This window comes from Passer domesticus, chromosome 5 (genome assembly GCF_036417665.1).
Source record: "Passer domesticus isolate bPasDom1 chromosome 5, bPasDom1.hap1, whole genome shotgun sequence".
NCBI classification, from domain to species: Eukaryota; Metazoa; Chordata; class Aves; order Passeriformes; family Passeridae; genus Passer; species Passer domesticus.
In genome coordinates this window covers 27,472,048-27,495,800 of record NC_087478.1, presented here as the reverse complement: position 1 = coordinate 27,495,800, position 23,753 = coordinate 27,472,048, and the positions used below count along the sequence as shown (strand labels likewise).

The following is a 23,753-nucleotide window of genomic DNA, read 5'->3' as shown; positions in this document are numbered from 1 at the left end:
TGTGCAACTTTCTCTTCAGAAAAGGGAAGCTTATAATATTTTTCTTGGATTTCAGTGCACTGAAAGTTTATTCTTTGGCAATATAGTCAGAACCCAGAAATGAAAATGGAATTATGAAGTATCTGATGCCCTTTTTGTACATTTATGATGTGCCTCAAGCAAGAGCACTGCTTGTAAAATACAAAAGGGCTAAAAAGAATGTAGTTGTCATGACAGTATATGTGTCCAGATTGCAAGCCAGAAAACTGTCACTGATAGTTGGGATATAATTGACCACAGTATATGATAAGCACATTATTGATTGATTAATGTGACCCCGTTGTATTTGAAATGTCAAAGAGGAAAATTGAGTTGTCATTTTATATCATGTTCTTTTTTGAGTAGCAGATAAATACCATAATTAATGACTTTTCACTAAGGTTATCTAAAAAATTTAGGGAATATTAAGCATCACATTATTCACAGTCACCCTAGGTGAATATATCATTGATGAATATTGATAAATCTTTGCTTATGTGAAACAGGCATCAAAAGAAGTTCATGTACTTGAATACTGCTTTTTAATAAGACATCTTTTCTGATTACATTTTTTAGTCTTTTAACTAGGTGAATTGACTCAATTTACCAAATTACTTTTACAATTTAGTAAGGTTTTATTTGTCTGTGGCAAACTGGAATATTGAACTTGAAGGTTTAAGATTGCTTCTGTTGAAATCCATTGTAAACTCCTGTTGTCTAGAAAAGGATTGAGTGTTGACACATGCCTTGATACCCTTTTTCCCTATTTACACAAAAGAGCCCGTAATTTTCTCAGTTATTTTTAAAAAGTGTGCTTTTGCAAATGAATTTCCAAAAACTTTCTCAGCCTTGCAGTAGATCTCAGAGTCCTCTGAGCTATTATGGCTAAAACAAAGCCAAAAAGCATCTGCAGGAAAACACTGAAATGTTATCACTCACCATTTGCCTGAAGTATACCTATAAAGGGAACTCTGTGTCACTAGGGGACTTTTTTGCCAGAAAATGCAAAGTCTCCAGCATTTTGAAGGAAAATGAAAAAAAAAAGAAGAGTCAGACGTTTAACTGAATTGCTTCAAACTTCATATTTAATTTTGGCAAATTTGGATTTGTGTCATGTTTTTCAGGTCAGATATTGTTTGGACTTCATAGTAAGATAATAAATTCAGTTGATGGTGATATCTTATGATGTCCTGTGAAGTCCCTGGGTGTCCAAAATTCTTTCAATGTTTTGACTTTGTATCAGTTCAGCTGTGTAAAATGCAGGATTCGTGTGTGACTTCAAGTGGCCCCATCTTGGACGTGGAGTTACAGCTGTGACACCTGAACCCTGAGAGATATGCATCCTCCAGGATCAACACCCAAAAGGCAGCTGGGATCCCCCAGGGTTCCTCAGGTAGCTCTGAGCACCTGCATTCAGGTACAGACCTGAGCCCTAAAGTGGCTATAGTACACTGGGCTTAATCCTCCTTTTCTCATCTGGGTGTATTGACTGAAACTTCAGAGATAAAATGGAAGCTTGGCCACCTAGTTCACATGTAAATGTGTATTCATAGGCATGCAGATTCTCATGTTTTAATCTGGGGCTGAATTCTAACCTTTGTTATGTGGACAAGCATTTTTCAGACTTATATGAATCAGTGGAAGAGTGTTCTGGTTTTTCTGGGATAATTTAAAAAATATGGGGCTTGTCTCCTTTGTCAGTATCCTTGGGAATGAAGTGGGCTTCATTGGAAGAGTGAGTGCATCAGAGAATAAGCCAAATTTGCCACAATACATTTTAAATTTTCTTAGATTATCCATTTTCCAAAGCAAAAAATAGCAGGTGGAGGTTTGCTAACTTGTTCTCTAAAAAACAAAGCCCAATCAGTCTGCCTTCTCAAATAATTTCAGAATTTTGACGTGACAGGTCACACACTATCCTCAGGTACAATATTACACAGTCAACATAGTCTTGACTTGTGCATCTGGGAGAAGCTTAATTTTTCACCTGAGACTAAATGAGGAAGGACTGGGCAAAACCTCAGCCTCTCTCAACTAGTGCAGCAGGCATGGCATGCAGGGGCCAGGCTGTAAGCAGGAACCAGTTTACATTGAAACAGTTGCTGTTCTTATCCACTGTCACTCACCAAGGCAGGACACAAAAAGCATCATTATGGTCAAGGGGTTAATTGTCTGGTAGGAGAAGGCCATTCCTCATCAAAGTGATGCCTATAATACAGCCCAGCCCACAGTTTATGATGAAGATTGTGAGGATCACAGATAGTGCTGCACTGGAGTAGAGGGGCCACTGACAGAAACAAGGGAAAAGAACAAGGGTCAGGTCTGTTTCTCTTAGTCTGAATCACCTCATCATCACCCCCCAATTATCTGCAACTAAGTCAAAGGACTTGCCCCAGGATATTCTCCAAAATTGCTGATTGTGTTTTTACTTCTCTGTTTTTCCAGTAGTGGGATGTTTGCATGCAAGCATGTGTGCAGGAGTGGTCAGCAAACAGAGCACAGGACCCCTTGGGTGGGAAGGAAGATCAGAGGGAGACCTCACACAGCCTCCTCCCAAGTGAGCTGGTGAAAAGACTGGTGGGAGCAAACATGTGCTTGTTCTGCCCTGAACCTCATCACCAGGAGCCAACCTGCCATAAAGCTCCTTAATCTTCCAAAGAGTTGGAAAACAAAATCGTATCTTTCTAAAGGATAACCAGTTGTTTGACACAGTTATATACTCTGGGTAATGTTTTGAGCAAATGTTTAATTACAAAAGGATGGTACCTAAATTGCCATAATTAATCTGAACCTGTGCTAGAGTTCACAGCAGCCAAGACTTTTTACACTGCTGAATCACTCTCATTGCAATACTCAGTCCTTAAATAGCAGGAAAAGCTGCTATTAGAAATCTCTGTAATAGCTTTTATGAAAGCTATGGCTAATTTAGAGCCCAATTAAACCCAGAAATCCAATTATTTCTGAATAACATAATTGCAAAAATGTAACTAGCACTGTAAGTATGCACTAGCTATTATGGAAGATGCTTTAATAAAAGAAAATCAGCTCTGAGCCACTGAAAAGATATGTTCTTATCATAAGGATGGTCTGCAAATTTCAAAATTCTTCTATTTGCACTGCTTTGCATTGAGGGTATGTAAACCTTGGTTCTGTGTAACTGCTATTACATGCATTTTATGGGTCCAGCTGGAGAGCAGATAAAAGATGCTAGAGCAGAGCCATTTATACAGGCGCTTGAACCATCTCTGTTGAATGAGACAGTAATTATTAACTAATTGTGGGTGTGATTGTGAGTCTGGCCACCTACACACAGAAAGGTCAGAGAAATCAAGGCAGACCAAGCTCCTACCACAGTCTGACAGTTTTAGCTCCTGCTGGGAAGGAGAATCACTCTTAGGCTCCCCTGGCTTTGCTGCTGTCCTGGTGGGCAGTGGTGGAACTCAGCACTGAGCTCTGCCCCTGGAGCCCGTGGCTGCCCTGATGACCCCATGGGGCCACGGGCTCGTAGCACATTTACCTCAGCTCTGCAGTGCCTCGGCAAAGGCAGTGGTGTGACACCCTGCTGCTCCTCAAAAGCCCTCCCAGGCAGGCAGCACAGAGAACCTCTGCTTTCTCAGCACCGTGAGACACTACAATCAGTTTTGTGCGCTCAGGACTTTGCATGGATTATAGGCATGGACGAGTGAAGAGGAATTATGATGGCATTGGAAAATACTTCATTGTGGTGGATACCCCATGAGTGGAGACGCGAATCTTGACTCCATGTTTCAGAAGGCTGGTTTATTATATTAGGATATATATTATATTAAAATAATGTACTAAAAACTATACTAAAAGAATAGAGAGAAAAGAATTAATCAGAAGGCTAGAAAGAACAGGAATGGAATGCAATAACAAAGACTTGTGACTCTTGAGAGACCAAGCCAGCTGACGATTGGTCATTAATTAGAAACAACCAACATGCACCAATCACAGGTGCACCTGTTGCATTCCACAGCAACAGATAGTTATCGTTTACATTTCTTTCCTGAGTCTCCTCAGCTTCTCTGGAGAAAAAAATCATAGCAAAGGATTTTTCATAAAATACCATGGCTACACTTCATAAACGCAGGGACAGGCTTTTGCTTTGACATTTCCATGGAGGTAAGTGAAGCAGAGGTTCACCTAACCTATCTATTTGCAGTAACTGTACACTTTTTTACCTCCAAAGCAACATTTCAAATTTCAATTACTATTTAGGAGAAATTTCCCTCCTGAATCAACTGGTGTTTAGCTGGAGTGAATATTTTCCTTGTTAAAATTTAGCTTACTGATTTCATTGCAATCTGTGTTGTGAAAGACAGCATGAATAAAGCCCTGGCCCTAAAGGAAGGTGGAAGGAGGAGAAAGAATGGCTTGTTGAAGGAGTAAGGATTTTCAAGTTGTTATATATGTTAATCATCTCATCTGCTCAGTCATATGCAAGGAAAAAATATTTCATTAAATGATTGAGTTCTATTATAGAAATACCTGCTAAAAAACCAAATAACTTCAAATGAGTAGAGGGCTGGTGCAACAAGGTTATCAGCTCAACACTGTACATAAAACTTTACACACCATACCTCCTAGTTGATGGAGTTCAAGGTCATTCAAGATAAAATATTTAGGTTTTTTTAAAGACATCTGAGTCATGAGCATTTAAAAATTTATCTGAACAGAGCTGACAGAAGGAATTTGTTATTTCAAGTCTGGAAACACAATAAAAGAAATGAAATAGATTCTAACTCCAGAGTATAAGGTAAGAAAAGAAAGTGCTCATTTTCCATATAAGATCCTTTCAATTTGGCATGCTTAGACACAGTAACTTTGTTTAATATGTGTTGGAAAATAATTGCCTTAAAGGGAGTTTTAGAGGGTTAGTAGATGTTTAGTATTGAAAAAATAACTTCCTGTGTACTATTTAAGAACAGAGCTTGTGATCCCAATTTGAGACCATATTGGTGCGAGAAAAATACATTTTTGTTAATGATGCTTTTAGCATGAGGGAATCTTTGAAAGCTGCATTTTCAAATATCAAGGTTAGAAGAAGGATTTCTTCAAAAATTGTCAAATCAGTGATGAGGAAAAGATTGCACAAATAGAGTGCATTAGCATTGTTGCCTTGCAAAATCAACTAAAGAAATAATCTCAGAGAAATGGAACGTTTCTGCTACTGCAAAACGTAATGATTTGTGTGGTTGGACAAACTCAGCCAGAATCCAGTTTGAGTGAATTATCGGTCTTTATAACCAAGTACTTAGTCGAATTTTTTTTTAATTTGGTTTTGCCATCATGTCAAATTTACATGTTTGAGGTATAATTAGCCAGTCTGATTACAAAAAAAACCAAACAACTATAATTTAAAAATATAAATTAACATAAAATGACAAGCATTAAAAGTTAATATCAACTCAACGTTCATTCTTTTGCATTCAAATGAGTCTTATTAAGTTATTATGTCCATCTAAATATCAGTATAATTTTCAAGTAATAGACAATGTGCTTCATAATCTGCCTCTCTCCCTAGCCCTCTATTAGCTGTATTGTTTCTCTACAGTTTGTTACTCCAAGAAACCATTTTAGAATGACATACTTTCATTTTTCACATGAAGTGCATAACTTGAGCTTAAAAATACAATTTTGATGTGCCCTAGACCTTTAGTGACCATGTGTTGACTCTAAAAATACTGGTACAGGCAATGGCCTTTATTTGAAATGCACATAAAGAAGCAATAACTGAATTTTAACAAGCAAATCAACCCAATTGGTTTAGAATTATGATGCTTGGCTTTCTAATGCATATTCAGAGTGGTAGAAAAGAAAGTATGAAATTTAATTGTACCATAAAACTGTCATGAGAAAATATATACTGAATATCAAGCAGGATTACATTTCTTCAGTAGTGATCATCTGTGGAAAACTACTTAAAGAACTGCTGCATTTCTAATGCTGAATTTCTGGTCAGAGAACAGTTCTAAGTGCTACATCACTGAAAAAAGTGACAAAATATGATTCATTTGGTTCATCCTCTAAAGTTGAATGTTTCTGCACAAACTCTGGTACTAATGTCTGTTTGGTACAAAAGGCAGAATAGTGAAAAAAGTAAATGAGCTCCTATAGTGTTTTCTGGTTTTACAACACTAGCACAAGACCAATAGCAGTCTGGAAGGTACAAAACCAGAGAAGTATTGACTGATATCTACAAGGGCCCTTTGAACAATTTGTATTATTTATTTGCCACACAGCATAATCATAAAATTTATACTGTCCCTCATTACATGTGGAAACACACCGTATCATAATTTCTATTACACTGCAAGCAATTAATTTTATGCACATACATGAATTCAGCCATTGAAACTATTTTTTATCTTCACACCCTTTAAGAAAGTAAAATGAAAGGCTGATGTATACAAAATAGAATCATTGCATAGAACATGGCATGAGTACATGAGTATGTATGCATCAAGACATCTCTGAAAAACAAGGTTTCATATTTTAGTAAAGTGTTTTTACATCAATGGACATGCTGCATGAAACTGACTCAAATGTCTTGGAGTCCAAGGAAACAATCCTGAGCTGACTTGGGTGGCCTTTAAACTGAGTTCTGCCTGTTGCTACTGATTTCACCAAGATGAAGATAGAGATGAGCCAATTAGACAACCAGTAAATTAAATTTACTGATCATACTTCCAGTTATACATATTTAAGTGCACAACTAGTTAGTGCAATCTACTATGATGACAACTAATGATCCAAAACCATTAAAGAAAAATAATATTAATGATATTATGCCTTGTCACTTCACCAGAAGTAAGTTTAAAGAAAAGAAGATACTGTTGTCCTCATTTTTTCTCTAGGCATTATTTTATCAAGCAAGAAACTCTTGTGGAGTCAGTATTTGTAGCCTACTGGGGTTTTTATCTTTCTTTTCTTAAGAGACAGATAGCATTCCTCTATTATTTTTATATATGACAGTATTGTGAAGATGTTCTTTACTGCCAGTACCTTGATCTCAAAAGCACAGAACCCAGTTTGAAAATGTTCCTGAATAACCTGTTGTTAAGTGATACATTCCTCCTCTTCCCAATACGGAGACATGGCAGCGGAGAAGTTGCATTTGTTGTGCCCAACTCTGCTTCCAGAGCTGATTGAAAATAGGAGGTGTGGGGGTGCATAAAAGCATTCTCCGTGCTGTTCACAAAGAAGTAAAATCTGAATTGATCTTTGATCCAGCTGGTGCTGACACAGTTTCATCAGGCAGAAACAAAAATCCATAATGAAAAAAAATTGTTACGTGAATTTGCAGGAAGACACTTATGAGGGATTCTGTCATCTCTGTCCAGCTGAGAAGTCTTCTGATCACCTGCCAGTGACCTTGTCAATGAACCCTGTGAGCTGTGGAAGATATAGTGAGTATCCTGATAAGCAAAATTGTCTGACCAATAAAAAAAGAACAATTCAGTCAATGATGATCTTAACCTCACAGACAGAGATCAGTGTGTTCATAATAAGTGGCTTAACTTGCTGGCATAATTTTCTCCTTACAGTGATTTGCATCACTTGAATTGAAGGCTGCCGTGCCTAATCAAGTGCCTTAGGTCTTTGGACGCCTGTGGGATGTATTCAGTGGTGAAACTTCTCATACAGTCTTTGCTTTTCAGTATGCCAGACCAGAGCGCAGTCCCCCTGTCAAATCAATGAAAAATAACACCTAACACTAGGACACATGGGTGCTTCTACCCTCAGGCCACTGCTTCAAATCCAGCACAGTGTCCAGTCCTATTCTGCTCCAAAGACTGTTACCAAGCAACAGGTGTCTGGTGGTCTGGTTTCACTGAGGAAGTTGTATTGGCCTTTTTCTAGGGAAAATGTGCTTACATGGCTGCTGACATGCCCTTCTCACAGCAGAAATATGGAGTACCTGAGGGACTCCAGAGAGTAAATTGCCATTTCAGCCCCAAAGGTAGTCCTTCCATAGCATGTTTTGTTGGAGGCACAGGCCTGTATGCCCCAGTCTAGGTTGTCTTATGCCTTTTCTGAAGGATGATAGGACTCTCATCAGGGAATTTTGTGAGAACATGGAATAGATTTTGAAAGAAAATACTTCCATTTTTTCCAACACAAGGAAATGATATCACATCTATGATACCTATGCAATTCACCATTGATATTTCTGATGTCTTTTTGCCAATCTGCAGTCTCAGGGGTTTTGAGAAGACCTGTGATCTCCTCCAAGCACTTGAGAATCTGAGAGATGCAAGAGGCACTGTGAGAGAGATGAGACCAAAGTGAAATAATCCACTCACGGTAAGCTGTGTTTTGATCCCATGTTCTGTTTCTTACTGTGCACATGGTTTTGGGAATTTTTCTTAAACATGTAGACCATTAGAAAAAGCTTCTCTCATCTGACAGGTGGAGGCTGAATCAAGGAGACTGAGGAAGGGGATATATAGAAAAAAGCTTGCAATTACACTGTATGATGTAGTAACATACAAGGCTAACAGACGAGTGCATGAACTTCCTTAGTACCTCCCCAAAGAAGACAATTCCTGCGCACTACTTTCACACATTCCTTCACTTCCCTGTGGGAGAGGACACACACAAATACTCATTTTTCTTCCCACGGTTGGAGTTGGATGCCTGTTTTTTGAGCAAGTCTTCCCTGTGAGTTTCAGCAGACTCAGGACAATGTGGTGAGCCAACACCCTTGTTAGCTGGGAAAACACCCCTTAAGCTTCCTTAAGAGCAAGCTACAGACCATCACCAGCACACCAGAGCTGCAGAAACTGCCTTACTTGTTAAAAGTGTGGTAGTGTGCTTGATTACATTTACATTCATAGTTAATTGCTGGCATTGCTGAACATATGAAAAAATAATTATGACAATGGTGCTGGTTATTTTTAAATGGCTATATGAATATACATTTTTTAAATGAAAATGTTAGGCGCATGTCTTTATAAAATGAAAAATGTATGTCTGCTATTCATTCATTAGTGAAAAATTTGCATCCCCAGTAAAATATTTAGCTTTGATTAAAAGAAGATTCATTACTTTTCTTAAGCAAAAACACAGCATGAAGTGGAAATACTCCCTGAGTTTTTGTTGGCAGTGTGCTAGAACGGTGAGCAACACAGCTGGGAATGCTGAAGACCCCAAAGATTCCTAGTGCCTACGACCCAGATGTTGTTCATGCTTCTGCTACTCCCATCAGCAGAAGGTAAATGTGTTTGTGTAAGGAAAGGGCAAACAGACCACTCTGTGTGTATTGAATTTTTAGAAAATATATTATTGAAAATATACACTGAGACCTGTTTCAAAGGATACTAGCAGGACACTGAAAGTTATGTTCTGAGGCTCTCTTAAGATCCTTACTTCTTAATCTCCTGTCAAAAAGATTGCTGACTGTCCTTTCGGTGCAATGCAAGAGTTAGAAGGTTGAGTGATAAGAATCCTGATCTCTGTGTCACAGATGCAGACTTTGACCCAAAGGTGAAAGGTGTGTGAGTACCTAGCTTAGGAAAAGAACTTCATTGTCCAGCAAGAAATTAAGAAATCTGTGAATATGCAAAGAGTGTCATTGAATATTTGTGACTCTCAGGCAGGAAAATTGGCAAAATAGAGGAGATGAACAAGGAGTGTGTAGGGTGGGGGAGCATCATGCTGGAAAACATGATGGAAAGGATCTCCAGCAGTGTGATCTCTATTTGCAATGGTAATTTTCTACTCTGGAGACTCTGAGCAGCAGTAACTTAAAAAAGGTTCTTCAAAAATCTCTTTCTTCTTGTACACTGAACTGACATGGGGCAGGGAAAGTGAAAAACAGTTGCCCTTACGCAGTTACTGCCAGCATGCAACGCACTAGCATTATTGTCCTAGAACACATGCCCTTCAAACTTTCAGTTATTTCTTGGTTTTGAGTACTTCTATGAAAAATTGTATGCTGGGGGAACTTTTGGCAAATTCCAATTAAATATTTTTCTTCGTGATTTCTTTCTCCAGACAGTGCTGTGATGTACTTGGCGAGGCAGCAAGGCCCCAACATTGAAAATGTAGGTTTAATTAGTAACAGTGAACTTCTCCTACATGCTGTCACTAAGCTCTCTCTGTGGTGTTTTATTGGTGGTAGGACTGCTTTTATCACCACAAGGATATCTGCAAAGCCCATTGAAGTCAGGGCATATTAACAGGCACAGTGAAGGCAAAAATGACATCCCTTGAAATGGGAGCTAATAAGACACTTCTAAAGCTGTCATTCTGTTTTATTTGCTGAAAGCTGGAACTTCTTCAGACTAGGTGACAGTCCAGAGGGAACACATCTTTTTCATAAAGTTCTTCAAAATTCATTTCTGTATCATGTAATGATAACAAAAATAACCTTTCAGTGTATTCTGGCTAACAAGTCACTTGCAGTTTTGCTAGTGAAATTCAGTGGCAATTGGATCAGCCTCACAGTGAAGAAAACCTTACAATAGCAGCTAAGGGAAATAAGAGGAATGAACTCTTCTGGTCCCTAAAGACTTTAAATCTTCCAAGCATTTGCTTTATCCTTGTTCTCTTTTGGAGGTGAGTGGAATTCATCCTCGTTGCTGAAGTTGCAGTAGAGCTCTGCTCCCTGGGTGATTGCACGAGGGATTTAGAGATCAGGATCCAAACCAAGCCTCAGCATCTCAGTTCCTTTCTTCGGTAAGTGCTTCTTTTGTATGAAAAGACAGAAAGCTATATTGTTGAAATGAATGACAAAACTCCTGCTGCCTTCATAGAGGCTCATTTTCATTCTAAAAAGTATATTTAGTGCTATTAAGAAAAAAATTCAGTAGGAATCTCCTAGTAAACTAAATGTTGATTGATCCTGGCCATAATCTTAAATAAAAACTTATTTCATTATTCAGATCACAAAGAAAATCAGGTGAGATTAAAGATCCTGGGAACTTTAAAAGTAAATACTTATGTGCCTTAGAGGCAGTCATCTTCTGGTGCTGGAGCTATCCAGACTCACATAGTTACCTGCTGAGAATGCCCTCTCACTCAAGAGCACTATAAACTTGCTTATCCTACAGAAAAAAAAAAAAGGAATTTACTTTCCAGCAACAGACGGACAACTAACACTTTTAACCTAGAGATAAAATCGTGATGGCTGGCAGGTCACAAACCCACAGGTAACAAATTTAGCATGTGCTTTCAGTTGTGTTCCTGGGCACAGGAAGGGGAGTAGGAGCATTGCTTCTCTGCTCTCAGTGCTTGGCTCTGGGGAGGAGGAGGACTATGGGCTAGGATGGTGAGAACCAGGTCCTTCATGAGGAGCAGGTGCTGGAACAAAGTACCTGGACAAGCAGGACGTGCACATGAGATCCTGAAGGACAAGGATGACAGTGAATAAGTATAAGCTAGGGCCTGTGGATATCAGCAGGACAATGGGCTTGTGAGGTTTGGGGAAGCAAGGCCTGGAAATATATGGGACCCAAGGACCTGCTCTGAATATTACAAGACAATGAACACACAGATGGCAAACTCATCAGTTAAATGTGGGCTTCAGTAAATACAAGGGCAGCTGGGAGAAGAAGGAGGCAATCTGGCTGTGAAAGCAAGTACAAGCCTGAGCTGATTATTGTACATTCACATCCACCTGAAGTGTGAGAGGTAGCACTCGTGACAATCTGTGTTCCACTCACCATGCTGCCTGTGCACACACAGAGGCACTGCGGGCTGACCCTGGCCAGCAGCAAACCTCCCACAAAAATGCTCACCCACCCTCCTTTCCCAGGAGGGCAGGGGAGAGAACAGGAAGAGAAAAGGCAAGAAAACTCAGAGATGAAGATAAAGATGTTTAATAAGTGAAAAAACCCAGGCAAAACATAGTGATGCAAAGGCAATAATCACTCATCACCTCCCACCAGCAGGCCGATGCCCAGTCAGCCTCTGAGCAACATCAGCTTTGGAAGCCAAAGCCCTTCCACCTCTTTTTTACTCTAACTCATTGCTGAGCATGACCTTGTATAGCATGGAGCATCCCTTTGGCCAGTTGGGGTCAGCTGTCACAGCCACATCCCTTCCCAAATTCTTCAGCCTACCCACTGCAGGGTAATGAGAGGGCAGAGCAGGAGAGAGAAGGCCTTGATGCTGTGCAAGCACTCCTCAATAATAGTCTAAACATTGGTGAGTTCTGGACATTTTTTAGCTACAAATCCAAAGCTTAGCACCACAGACTAAGAAGAAAGTTAACTTTCCTTGGGGCAGACCTGTTACAGTATGACATGATGTTTAATTGTATTATGCTGGGAGTGTGAAAAGCCTTACTGAAGCCTTATTAATTCAGAAAAAAAAAATAGGAAAAATTATGCCTTCCTTTGTGGAATAAATAGAGGAGACAGTACTGTTGTACCCCAGAGCTCAATGCTACCTTCAAGTCTGGCAGACATTGAGCCAGAGCATCTCAAATGTGGCTGCTCTGTGTCTGAGGGATTTCATGGACTAAATCTGTGCATCATTACTCTGACACTTTCAGTTCACATCATACTTATTGTATGTACATGAACCATCTGTGTACCACACATGTCATTAATTTGGTAGGCCCTGGGGCTGCCACATTTCTGGCTAGTCAGATGAAGCTACTGTGTAGGTATTCCCATAAGCCGCCACATATTTGGAAGTCCAGCAAATGTAACAATCTATTTCTTTCCTCAAATTCTTCCCAGCTTAAATTTCCAGAAAATAACCAAATACAGCTGATCTGTACAATACAATCTGATATATGGTACCACACTTGCAAAAGCATTTTCTGTTTTGCAGTTTACCATTTCAGGGGAAGATATTTATGAGAGACGTGGAAAAATATGTGTACTTTATACACAGAAGCAGTGTTTACTGCAGTGTTTTTTAGTTGATGTCCTCAGTATTCTCAATATAAATTTTTGTAGCAGACTTTGGTGAATGTTGAGAACGCATAATGAAGGCTTGAGAGAACAATACAGTACAAAATAAGAACAGGACAGATTGCTCTCTAGAAAGATAAACTAAGGAAAGGAAACAAATTATGTGCTATGTCTTCAAACCAGAAAAAATGGCAATAATGTTGTGTAAAGCCTTCTAATTTTCTCTTGTGTGCTGCTTTGCAGGTGTTCTGTGGTTGTCTTTGTAAGCTTGAGTAACTAGTGAAACCTCTCCTATCAACTACTACCTGGACACACCGGAGCTCTTTTGCACATTTATCTACCTTGAGGGTCAATATGAAAGAGCTGTTTCATTCAGCTTTAGCATAAAGAAGAGTGAAAGCACACAATTGTACAAAATATTGCCATCACACACTTCACCAGCCTGAACACATGAGCACTGGGATTTTTTTCCTTTCCTCTTATGTACTGCTTTTACTGCCTGTGACAGTCTGAGAAACTTTGGGAACAGCTGGAAAGTCCTGCAGAGAACTGATGTGGAGATGTCATGTACTTCCAGCTCCTGTGGGGTGCAGTCAGAGTTGTCCCTGCTCAGTGCCAGGGACAAGGCTGCATCAGGAACAGGAATGGATGGACCCCACTATGCCTAGCTTAAGGAATGCCCCTACAAAGAAACAAAAAAGACAAGTTAGTCAGCCAGTAAAACACTGCATGACTCTGGTATAAAATTAGCAGTGATATTTAGGGAACACATTGCAGAGTGGAAAATATATTTGATCATGCATAAGACGAAATAGGACAAAAGTATTTTTTCTTTCTTGTTAGAGACACTTAGACAAATATCTTTTCCCTTCTTTAATTTCTTCTTCTCCTAAGAGAAACAATCCACCAAACCCTTGAAAACTTGCTAGCAGCTTAGGCTAACAATGGCACAGTCAGAGGCAGGGATTTTTTCCAGAAGGCCCTGAGTCCATGCAGTGCAGAGGATAATAGTGAATCAAGGCAAGAAAGAATATACATTTTGCCTGAAAGTGCTGTGGTTCATTTATTAGTCTGGTCATGCTAGACATCCTGTAATGCAGGTATGAGCCTTACTGTCAGCTTCAACACCTTGTCTGCACTTGCTGCTTGATTGATCTGTAAAACTCCTCTTGGCTTCCAGGAGTTGGAAAAAATCATAGAACAAGGACCTGCAATTGAAACTTGCAGCATGATACACAGGCAGGAGGAAGGATAAATGGATGTTGCACAGAAGTATCATAAATCTCTTGTTTTCTAATTTCTACAATTTTTTTGTTAACATTTTTGTAATGCTTTAACACCACTAAGGGAATGGCAGAGAAGGGGAGAAATGATAGATTAAGAGTATCCAAAAGTTTGGAAAGGTCATTTAGGAAAACTTTTACAAACGGAGTTTAACATCATTGGGAGAAGGCTGAGGGTCAACAGTTGACAACATTTTTTTTTTGAGGGCTTGAAAGTTAATAAACACTGCTCATGTAGCAATAGATGTCTGTATCTTTGTTTGTTTGCATGTATTCTTCATACTGTTCATGAAAGTTCCATTTGAAACCACTTTTCAAAAGGATTAAATTTCGTGCTCATGGATTGCTACTGTTTCATACCCAGTGAGACAGTGTTATTGATTCATAAAATTAGGGCTTTTGATTTAATTGAATGTGAATGTGTGTTGATTAATATTTACACACTCCTCTGAGGTGTATGGTGCTGTGCAGACTGTAGAGATTACAAGATCCCTGCCCTAGGATGCTTACAAAACAGACAACACAATGAATTACATTGGCTAAGAAGAGTCACAGCAGGGGTGAAAGAAGAAAGGAAACAACAGAAAGCGAAAGAAAGGGAATTTGTTTCATGAAATACTCATTATTTACAAAGCATGACCATCAGGTAATTTGATTCCATTTGGCTTTTATTTTGGATTTGTTTTTCACTTTGTTTTGTTAGGTTTAATGATCAGGCATGGGTGAGATAGCGTATAACACTAGAGCTGAGATTAATGATGAAAGGCCAAGAGAAAGCTGTGGCTCTTGAGGAGGGATTTCAGAAAGAAAAGCATTTGGTTTTGCACTCATTAGAAGCAGGCAGGCTCAGGCACAGAAGAGTTTCACACTTGCGTGAAACTTTAAATTAACCACATGTGTAAGTCTTTGTGGGAATAGGGGACTAATTGGGTAGATTAGAATACAATTAACTGTGAAGTCTGGCTAGCACTAACTGACAATGTTCAAAGAGTGGAAAAGCTGATAAAATCCTGCCTAGTTAAAAAAAAACTATGAAGACATCTGGGGAGGGAAGGGAACCCTTTGCCATTACAGGATGAGTGCCAGCAACACAAGTGAGATGAATTTGGTGCTCTCTACTGTTGCTATAGCCTTACTCAGCTACACTGGTTTTTCTTCCAACATCCATTTCAATTATCGTATAGCAACTAAGCCCACTGCTGACCTACAGAAACCTTCAGCATCCTCAGTCTTCACAAACAGGAAGATACTATGCTGCCCCAGAGCTGGCAGAGTTGGGATGGCTCATAAGCACCTCCTCCAAAATCGAGCACACTTCATCACAATATCTACTGAAAGGTACTAAATGATTTTTACTACTACTTTAGGACATGATCACAGTTATCCAAGTGTTAAAACTTTGTGGGTATATTTCCTGAGCATTCAGTCATCTAATGAAATATAGATAAAAAGTCCTGCCAGAACTTTCTAAGAGATACCAGGTAGTTTATTTGATTCATACATAAAATTTAGTAATACATTAAAATGGAGTATCTTTCTAAGGTACTCATATTACACCTGTCAAAGATGTTAAAACCGTTCTTCATAGTTTTGAATTGTCTTAAATTTTATGAGTTTTTAAATGAAAGGCTGACTTTCCTAAGGTCATCCATCAGATAATATGATTTATAAATAGAGTTTATGTGCCCAGTATCTGCAGAAACCTGGACTTCATGCTGTTAAGTCTTAAATAATTTGCAAAACACTTGAGAAAAGTGTTTAAGCATTTTATCTTTTGGAAAGATAGCATGGAAGAGTTGGACCCTGTATTTGAATCTGTTTGACCTTCAGTGCTTAATTGCCCTTTACAATGCAGTGTCTGAAGCCTTTTGTGTCTAAATGGGATCTCTGACTGAAGGGGTGTGCTGGGTTTGCTTAGCCAGGTTTTGGGGGGTGTGTGTGTATGTGTGTGTGTCTGTGTCTGTATGGGGTGGCTTCTGTTCTTCCCCCATGTCAGAGAGGGTCAATGGCAGTTGGCTCCAAATGGATCCACTGATGACCAAGACTGAGCCCATCAGCCATGGTGGTAGTGCCACTGGGATAACAGATTTAGGAAGGGGAGAAAGTTTCTGCACAAGAGTAGTTGCACCCAAAGAGAGTACTGAGAATATTTCGGAGAAATAATTGTGCAGACGCCAAGGTCAGTGGAGAAGGAGGGTGAGGAGATGCTCCAGGTGTCAGAGCAGCCCAAGGTGAAGACCACGGTGAGTCAGGCTGTCCTTCTGCAGCCTGTGGAGGCCCATGGGAGAGTAGTGATCCACCTGCAGCCCCTGGGGGGCCCCACACTAGAGCAGGTGGGTGCCCAGCAGAGGCTGTGACCCCATGGGAAGCCCACACAGGAGCAGGCTCCTGGCAAGACCTGTGGCTGTGTGGAAAGAGGACTCCATGCTGAAGCAGGTTATCTGGCAGGATTCGTGGTCCGGGGGGGCCATGCTGGAGTAGCCTGTTCCTGAAGGACTGCACTCTGCAGAAGGGACCCACAGTGCAGCAATTGATGAAGAACTGCAGACTGTAGGAAGGATTCACATTGGAAAAGTTTGTGGAAAGCTGTCTCCTGAACTGGGAAGTGTGAGGAGTCAAGGAGCAGCAGGGACAATGTGTGATGAACTGATCAACTGATCTCAGCCCTCATTCACTGTCTCCTTATGCCATTGAGGAGAGAAGGGAGAGCATTTGGGAGTGAAGACAGTAATCTTCCCCAAGAAGAAGGGATTGGTGTAGGGGAGATATTTTAAGATTTGCTTTTATTTCTCATTATTCCACTCTGATTTGATGGGCAATAAATTAAATTAATTTCCCAAAGTCAAGTCTCTTTTGCCTGTGATGCCAATTGCTGAGTGTTTCCTTATCCTGACCCACAAACCTTTCATTCTGTTCTCTCCCTGGTCCAGCTGAGGAGGGGAGTGATAAAGCACATTTGGCAGGCACTTTGCACGCAGCCAGTGTCAGTGCATTGCAAGGAGGAAGGCAAATGTTGTAATGTCTACAATGGTGGCAGTGATTGAACTGAGAATCTTTTCAGTTCAATATTGGTGAAAGTGTAGATGCTTGGAGTTGAAAAAGATATAAATAACCTACATGGATGTTACTTTGAGCACTGTATGTCAATGGCAACTTAGGTATTATTTTCAAGACAACTAAAAAAAACGAAAGTAATGCATATAAATGTCTGACCCAGACAACTTTTCTGCTTCTTATAGATAAATAATTAACCCTGTCTTTTTTGCTTTTCTTCCTAAATATGCATTCAGAAGGATATATGACCATACAGATGGTTGCATACACAAGTGTGTGGTCAGATATTATCAAAGACAACCATCTCCCATTCTTATATCCTGAGTCAAGGTCACGACTATCATGCATCTAAAGAGAGGACTATATGTTCCTGCACAGAACTGAGAACATGTTGAAAACAATAGTTACAACATGTTTTAATAAAGCACAAAAATTGTATCATCTGAAATACAGGGTCAAAATTACTTCTGTTGTTTCCTCTACCCTCACTGGAAAACTGACCAATCCATGAAGCATTTGAAAACTAGTCACTCCAGTTTCACTGTGGGTGTTGGAAAAATAATTTGAAAAAATATTTCCAACAGAGTTACTATTGTTTATGAAGATTTTTCAGAGACTCAAAACTTTGGCTTTGTTAAACTCCCCATTGGACAATAAAATATTTTGTAAAAGTGGAGCCCTGAGTGTTATGTATTAATGGTGCTTCACACTGACCTCATTGCATGCTGTCAGAAGGGTCAATTTCAAGAACTTCTTTGCCCTGTCAAGTACTTATCTGTTGAAGAAATGTAAGTGAAACCAGGGTGCTTCCTGCTTCAATACAGGCTGAGCAGTAAAAACAAGAGCTCCATGATCTAGTCCTGAAGACTAGTTAAAAAACAGAGAGGAAGCAAAGATTTCTTCTATGTTATCTGAATTTTATGATAATGTTCTTGTTTTGTACACCATCTCTGATGGTTAAAAATCACTTAAGAAGAGTCACCTCTGATTTTTTGTACAACATATAGAGAAACGTAGCATATGATTATGTTTGTATAACATAATATAAACATGTTCATGAAGGCAATATCCATAAATGTGAGCTGCTGTTGAAGTAAATGCTCTTATTTTAGTATGTTTCTGTTGCTGTGTGTTTTCTATTTCCTTACTCCCATTTGAGCCTGCCAATCTCCATCCTCTATGCTTTTCAAACTGAAGTAACTTCTTTTTGCCAGAATCTTTATTAATTACTTATCATTAAGCTGCCAGGTATTATATTGATTTAAAGAAACTCATGCAAAAGATTAATCTGATGTGACTTTGAATTATACTAATGGCCACAAAAGGCTTGAAAATATTGTGTATGCTCTAGAATATAAATCCCTATGTGCAAATATTTCACCACTGGATTCAGCTAGAGTAACTTATATACAACCTGGGAACATTCTCATTTTAAGCACAGCTTTTCCATTTCTGTCAACAAAGGGCAAGATGTTTGCAGTTGAAGTGAGTAAAATTCTTGTCCCTCAATTTTTCACTCATTTAAAATATACTGAAATTATTTTTTAAATACTCCTTTTCACAATAGGCATTAAAGAAATCCCCAAAATCTGACAGTCTTAAACAGGACATTTTTTTTTCTTTTTGCTGATATAAACATCACTTCTTAATGTGGATTCAAGCATTTGACTAATTTAAAATTTATTTTTAAACCGCTGTGAAGTTATATTTGCAAACAGCTGCTAAGCATGGCCCTGTAGCTACCTTTAGCAATGTTTTATTATCTTGACTAAGCTTGTAATGGTGATTCTCTGCTCTACCACTGACATCTTAATGGCTGCCTCACCAATACTGATGTTGTAGGAAGTATGTGGGACTGACTTTTACATCTGTAATGATATGGTAATGTGAATCATTACACTGTCAGTGGTGGTTTATTGGCATTATGGTTTAAGATTATGAGGGTATTACAATGTCAGTGCAAACAAATACTGCTGCTTTTAAAGTAAGCAGATGAAAGACAGAAAAGTGCTAAAATAGTTGTAATATTAAATTCACAATAGCAAGATAGTGTTTGCTTAAGGCAGCCCCTACCCTAAATTCATGTATTATCTGCATAATTCAGCAATACATACTGTGCAGCTGTCTCCTGGTGATTCCACAGCATCAGGCAGAAATAACAAATGACCCAGGGCAAATATGTTTGCCCATTTTGAGCATTATGAAATTCACTCTAATTTAGACCCTATCATCTGGAAGATCAGAGCCTGCAGATATGGGGAAGAATACCTCTGAATTTCCAAAGTCAACAGTGTATAAAATAGATTTGTTGTTGTTATTTTGTTCCTGACTTTTCAGTTCCAAAAGAAGGCAAGTTAGAAGAAATAGGAAACAGCAGAAATCAGCACTGTCTGATAAGAACATTTGTAGATCTAACATCAGATCTATGAACATGAACTCTGGTAAGACTTCAAACTGATCTGAAATTCATATATTGAGGTTTCCAGAGGAGGGTTTTGAAATGCAATTGAGAAAAGTCTGTTCCCATGGAATCCCTATTTGCATGCTCCATCAGGCTTTCTTATCTAAACTCTTCACACAAAATACAATTAAAGAGAACTTTACAATAGACTTGATAGTAAGTACTTTGATAATACTTTGCAGGATATTTGTAGTAGGCATAGTAAAGAACTGCTAAGAAAAGGACTAAAAAAATCAGTTTTATATAGATTTTGTGTTTTGAAGGATATGGTGATTTCTATCTGATAAGAATGAGCAGTTTTATCTACATATGCAATACTGTGGTACAACAGGAATAAATCTATAAAGCAAATCAGTTGGTTCTGTGGATCCAGCAGCCCAGACCCATTCTTCACATTTTGGAGATTTGCTGCAGATTAGTTTGTATCTGGCTCTTCTGGTCTCAAGGACTCAGCAATGGTTATGATGGGAGAAGATCCATGTACTTCTTGATTACATCCTCTGGTTTAGTTTTATCTGAAATGAATCCAATTCTTGACTGTATAGCTCTGCACAAAACACTTCTAAATTGGTGCAATCAGGAGGTTCACTTCATGGATGTGTTACTGATCTGTGCAAAACACTAAAAGAGATCACAGAATCACAGAATATTCTGAGCTGGAAGGGACCCAGAAGAATCATCAAGTCCAACTCTTTAGTGAATGGCCCATACAGAGATCAAACCCAAAACCTTGGTATTATTGACATGCTCTGACAAACGGAGCTAATATCAGAGGATGTGCATCAAGTGAATCCCATGCTCCTGATCCAGTCCTACCAATGTCAATTTCTTGTGTAGCTCTGATGATTCTTTTTCTCAGTGTCCTCCTATCTCCTCATCTCCTAATTCTCCAGAATACACGTGGTGTGGAAAATGAGAGCTGATGAAACTATCTCAGCCTTGAATTTGAGGACAGGATCACTTCTGCAGAGAGTTCCAAGTGCAACAGCACTGAAGGCAGCAGGAGGCAGTAATTGTAAGTATGTGTGGTGATGTATAGACCAAGGAGTAGAGGATACAGACAAACATTTGGTATTGAGCCTAATCCTATCTGATCACTGACTTTACAGAGCTCTGAATAATTCTGGTGCAGAACTGATCATTGCATCTTAAAAATAACGGAGGTGTTTATTATTTACCCTTCTTTCACTCAGAGGTGATCCCACTGTTAAGTCCACCAGGATAAATTTTCCTTACTGGAGCTTGACCCTGCTGGAAATACTGGTATATCCTCAGATTCCTCTGGAGTCTTTTATTGTCATAATATACTGGCACTTCACAGTCACCATGCACTCACCTAGTATAAGCAAGTTTATCTCTTTTCTCTTATTTCTAATAAGGGTGAACCCAGCTTTTAACAAAAACTTTTTCTGTAATAGAATATCTTTGCAGGCATGACCTTTCATGTCTTTTATTAGTTCTTGCCATTACTTAAGTCTTCAAGGTTACACAGCCCCTGTATGACACTCCACTCTGGATCTCCTCTGCAAAGAATGCCTCAGCAAATTTTAGCAGCTTACTTTTTTTTTCCCCCATACTTTGTTCATGCATAAAAATCCTTCCAGCCCAGGATTTAATTTTTCTATTACAAACAGGATCATCTCCCCTTCTGCTAGTTAGCTATGCAATGTAGACATCTCATATTAATGTCCATCTTTTACTCTTTAATAAATAATTCCTCATTTGACATTGAAGCTTATAATTTCTAAATACTCTCTGAATAGCTCTGTTTAATCTGTCTTGAAAATAACACACAATATCTAAGAGTTTAACATGTAAACTTGTAAGCAGATTATATTAACAAGTTGAGCTACTTTCAGCCAAGAAAAGTGCTCTGGAAAAACATGAAGCCCGTACATAAATCCCCAGTTCTAGCCATGTATCTGTTAGGAAATACATAGTCTTCCTCTCAATGAAGGCAATAGTGGACATTTTACTGAAATGTTTTGGGTACTCAGAAAACTTGAAGAATCTGGAGGCCCCCAAAACCAGAAGCAATTGATGAGCAATCTGGTCTGAGGATGAAGGAGATGCTGAAGATATTTTTGCATCATTCACCTGTGTTGTCAGGATCATTTCCGGTTCTGCTTATCTTCTAAACTGGATCTCTGATTTCCAGTGTTTGGTTTATAATATCAAAGGTATTTCCACATGACTTACTACAGTGAAAGTAACAACAGAAACAACAACAACCCCCCCAAAGAACTAATAACTCTACTGTTATATTAAGCTCACTGTTCTTATATTAAAGGTGGAACCGTTCTTTCAAGATCCAGAGTAAACATATGGCAAATAACTGCAGAATTTAAAGAGTTCTCTACAGCCTGAAGAACAGAACAGTTCAGCAGCTGCTTGTTGATCACTGGTAATGCACTCAGCAGTTGGTTATTTGCAGGCAACTGCCTTCAGAAATAGTTTGCCACCATCAGAAAGGTTTAATCAGTAAAGAATCAACAGTAGCGTTCAGTGTTGCCCAACAAAGTACACAGTGTTGCCCAACACAGTGCACAGTGTTGCCCAGTAGTGTTCAGAACTTTGCCCAAAGGCCAGTTAACTGTAATGACTGAGTTGGCGGCTTGAGTGATATCTGAGGAAGGCAGCTTCAGGATTGCTCTGCAGATTCTCTGCTTTGGTCTTTGCAGTCATATTTGAAAAGGATTTTAATTCTAGGTGGAAATCTGTGAGATGGTATGTGGTTAGATAAAAGGTAGGAGAATAGAGATAGTGGTGAAAGTAATCTCACCCCTAAAGAGTTACAGCTGTGCTAATTATCAAGCATGAAGAACAAGCCTGCCCTTAATAGGCCACAGCTGGATCCAATTAACGGGGTATTATAAAAGAGCAGGTTGGCTGGTTGAGGGGGGAGATGGAGTTTGTTGGCTGTGCTGAGAAGAAGGAGTCAGTGTTGTGAGGAGCTGCTCGTGAGATATCATCAAGAAGGTACGAAGCCTTTCCAATAGGACAGCAACAATGGTGCTGAATAGTTAATTTTCATTGTTAAAGTCTGGATGGAATATGATTGGAAATTAATCCTTGATGCTGGAGATATGGAAAATGTCTATGAAAAGGCATCTTTTGAACATCATGGTTTTCCTTTTGTCTCCTTTAGTGGCTCTCAACTCTTTAGAGGTGCAGACTGTCTAGGTGTGTGAACTTCCATAAACATTTCTCATATACAGCCCCTTCTACAGTATGTAGAGTTTAGCTTTTCTTAATCACTTTTTGCAAACTCTTCAGAAGCTGGGCACAACCTCCTACAGGTCTCTAATCACTGGTTGAGCTAACTGTGTTTGGTAATGAAGGTATTCTATGTTAAGGGATCCTGTTTTCAGCTTGGAAGGTAATTGATCCCATCATAGGCTGGACACTTATGTGGCATAGATAATTATGAAGATTGTGGTAGGAAAGGGAGACTGTTTGTGTTATTGCTCTGGAAGCAGGAAAAAATTGAGCCTGTGAGGACAGTGAAACTGGACTGGTACCCGCTCTGTGAGGATGGCAGAAATGCTGTTCCAGGTACCATGCATCCAAGAAAGGAAAGCTCAGGACAAGAGCAAATTATGAAAAGTAAGACTGTAGTTATTGTGAGGAATCAGACTAAAGGAGGAATGTGGAGAGGAGCATAAGGAGGTAGTGTGTCCTTTTTCAGAGATGTGGGAAACCAAGGATCTTCTTGTCAAGAGGTAGAAAACATATCTATAACAAAGCTTTGCAATATTTGATTAACATTTTTATATTTTTTAACAATTCATTTATGAAAAAAATTATATAGCAAACCTCCAGGCAATATCTATGGGAACAACAGAGGTGCCAGCAAAAGGGAAAAGAGAGGTTCAGAGGCTAGAATAGGAAACCTACAGAGTGGCATAATATGCCTGGCATGTAGATACATATGTATAGCTCATCAGGTCTTTCTCTTTGCCTCTGTCTCAGCAAGGAGTAGCTAGTTATCTCACCCACTGACCTGTGTCTATCAGCAGGCTGCTTGGCACAGGCAGCCAGGAAACT

The 23,753-nt window shown here is 39.2% G+C and overlaps 1 long non-coding RNA gene across 4 annotated transcripts; it reads left to right on the top strand.

The window, feature by feature from the left end:
- The first annotated feature begins 4,015 nt into the window (after positions 1 to 4,015).
- Positions 4,016 to 17,964, top strand: LOC135301298 (uncharacterized). Of its 4 annotated transcripts, none has more exons than XR_010363042.1 (7): positions 4,016 to 4,161; positions 4,716 to 4,795; positions 7,346 to 7,448; positions 8,238 to 8,346; positions 9,149 to 9,256; positions 10,603 to 10,722; positions 13,152 to 17,964. It is a non-coding gene; the product is annotated as an uncharacterized LOC135301298 (long non-coding RNA). The 4 variants fall into 4 exon arrangements; XR_010363041.1 differs by having other exon boundaries at positions 9,101 to 9,256; XR_010363039.1 differs by lacking the exon at positions 9,149 to 9,256.
- Positions 17,965 to 23,753: the final 5,789 nt, after the last annotated feature.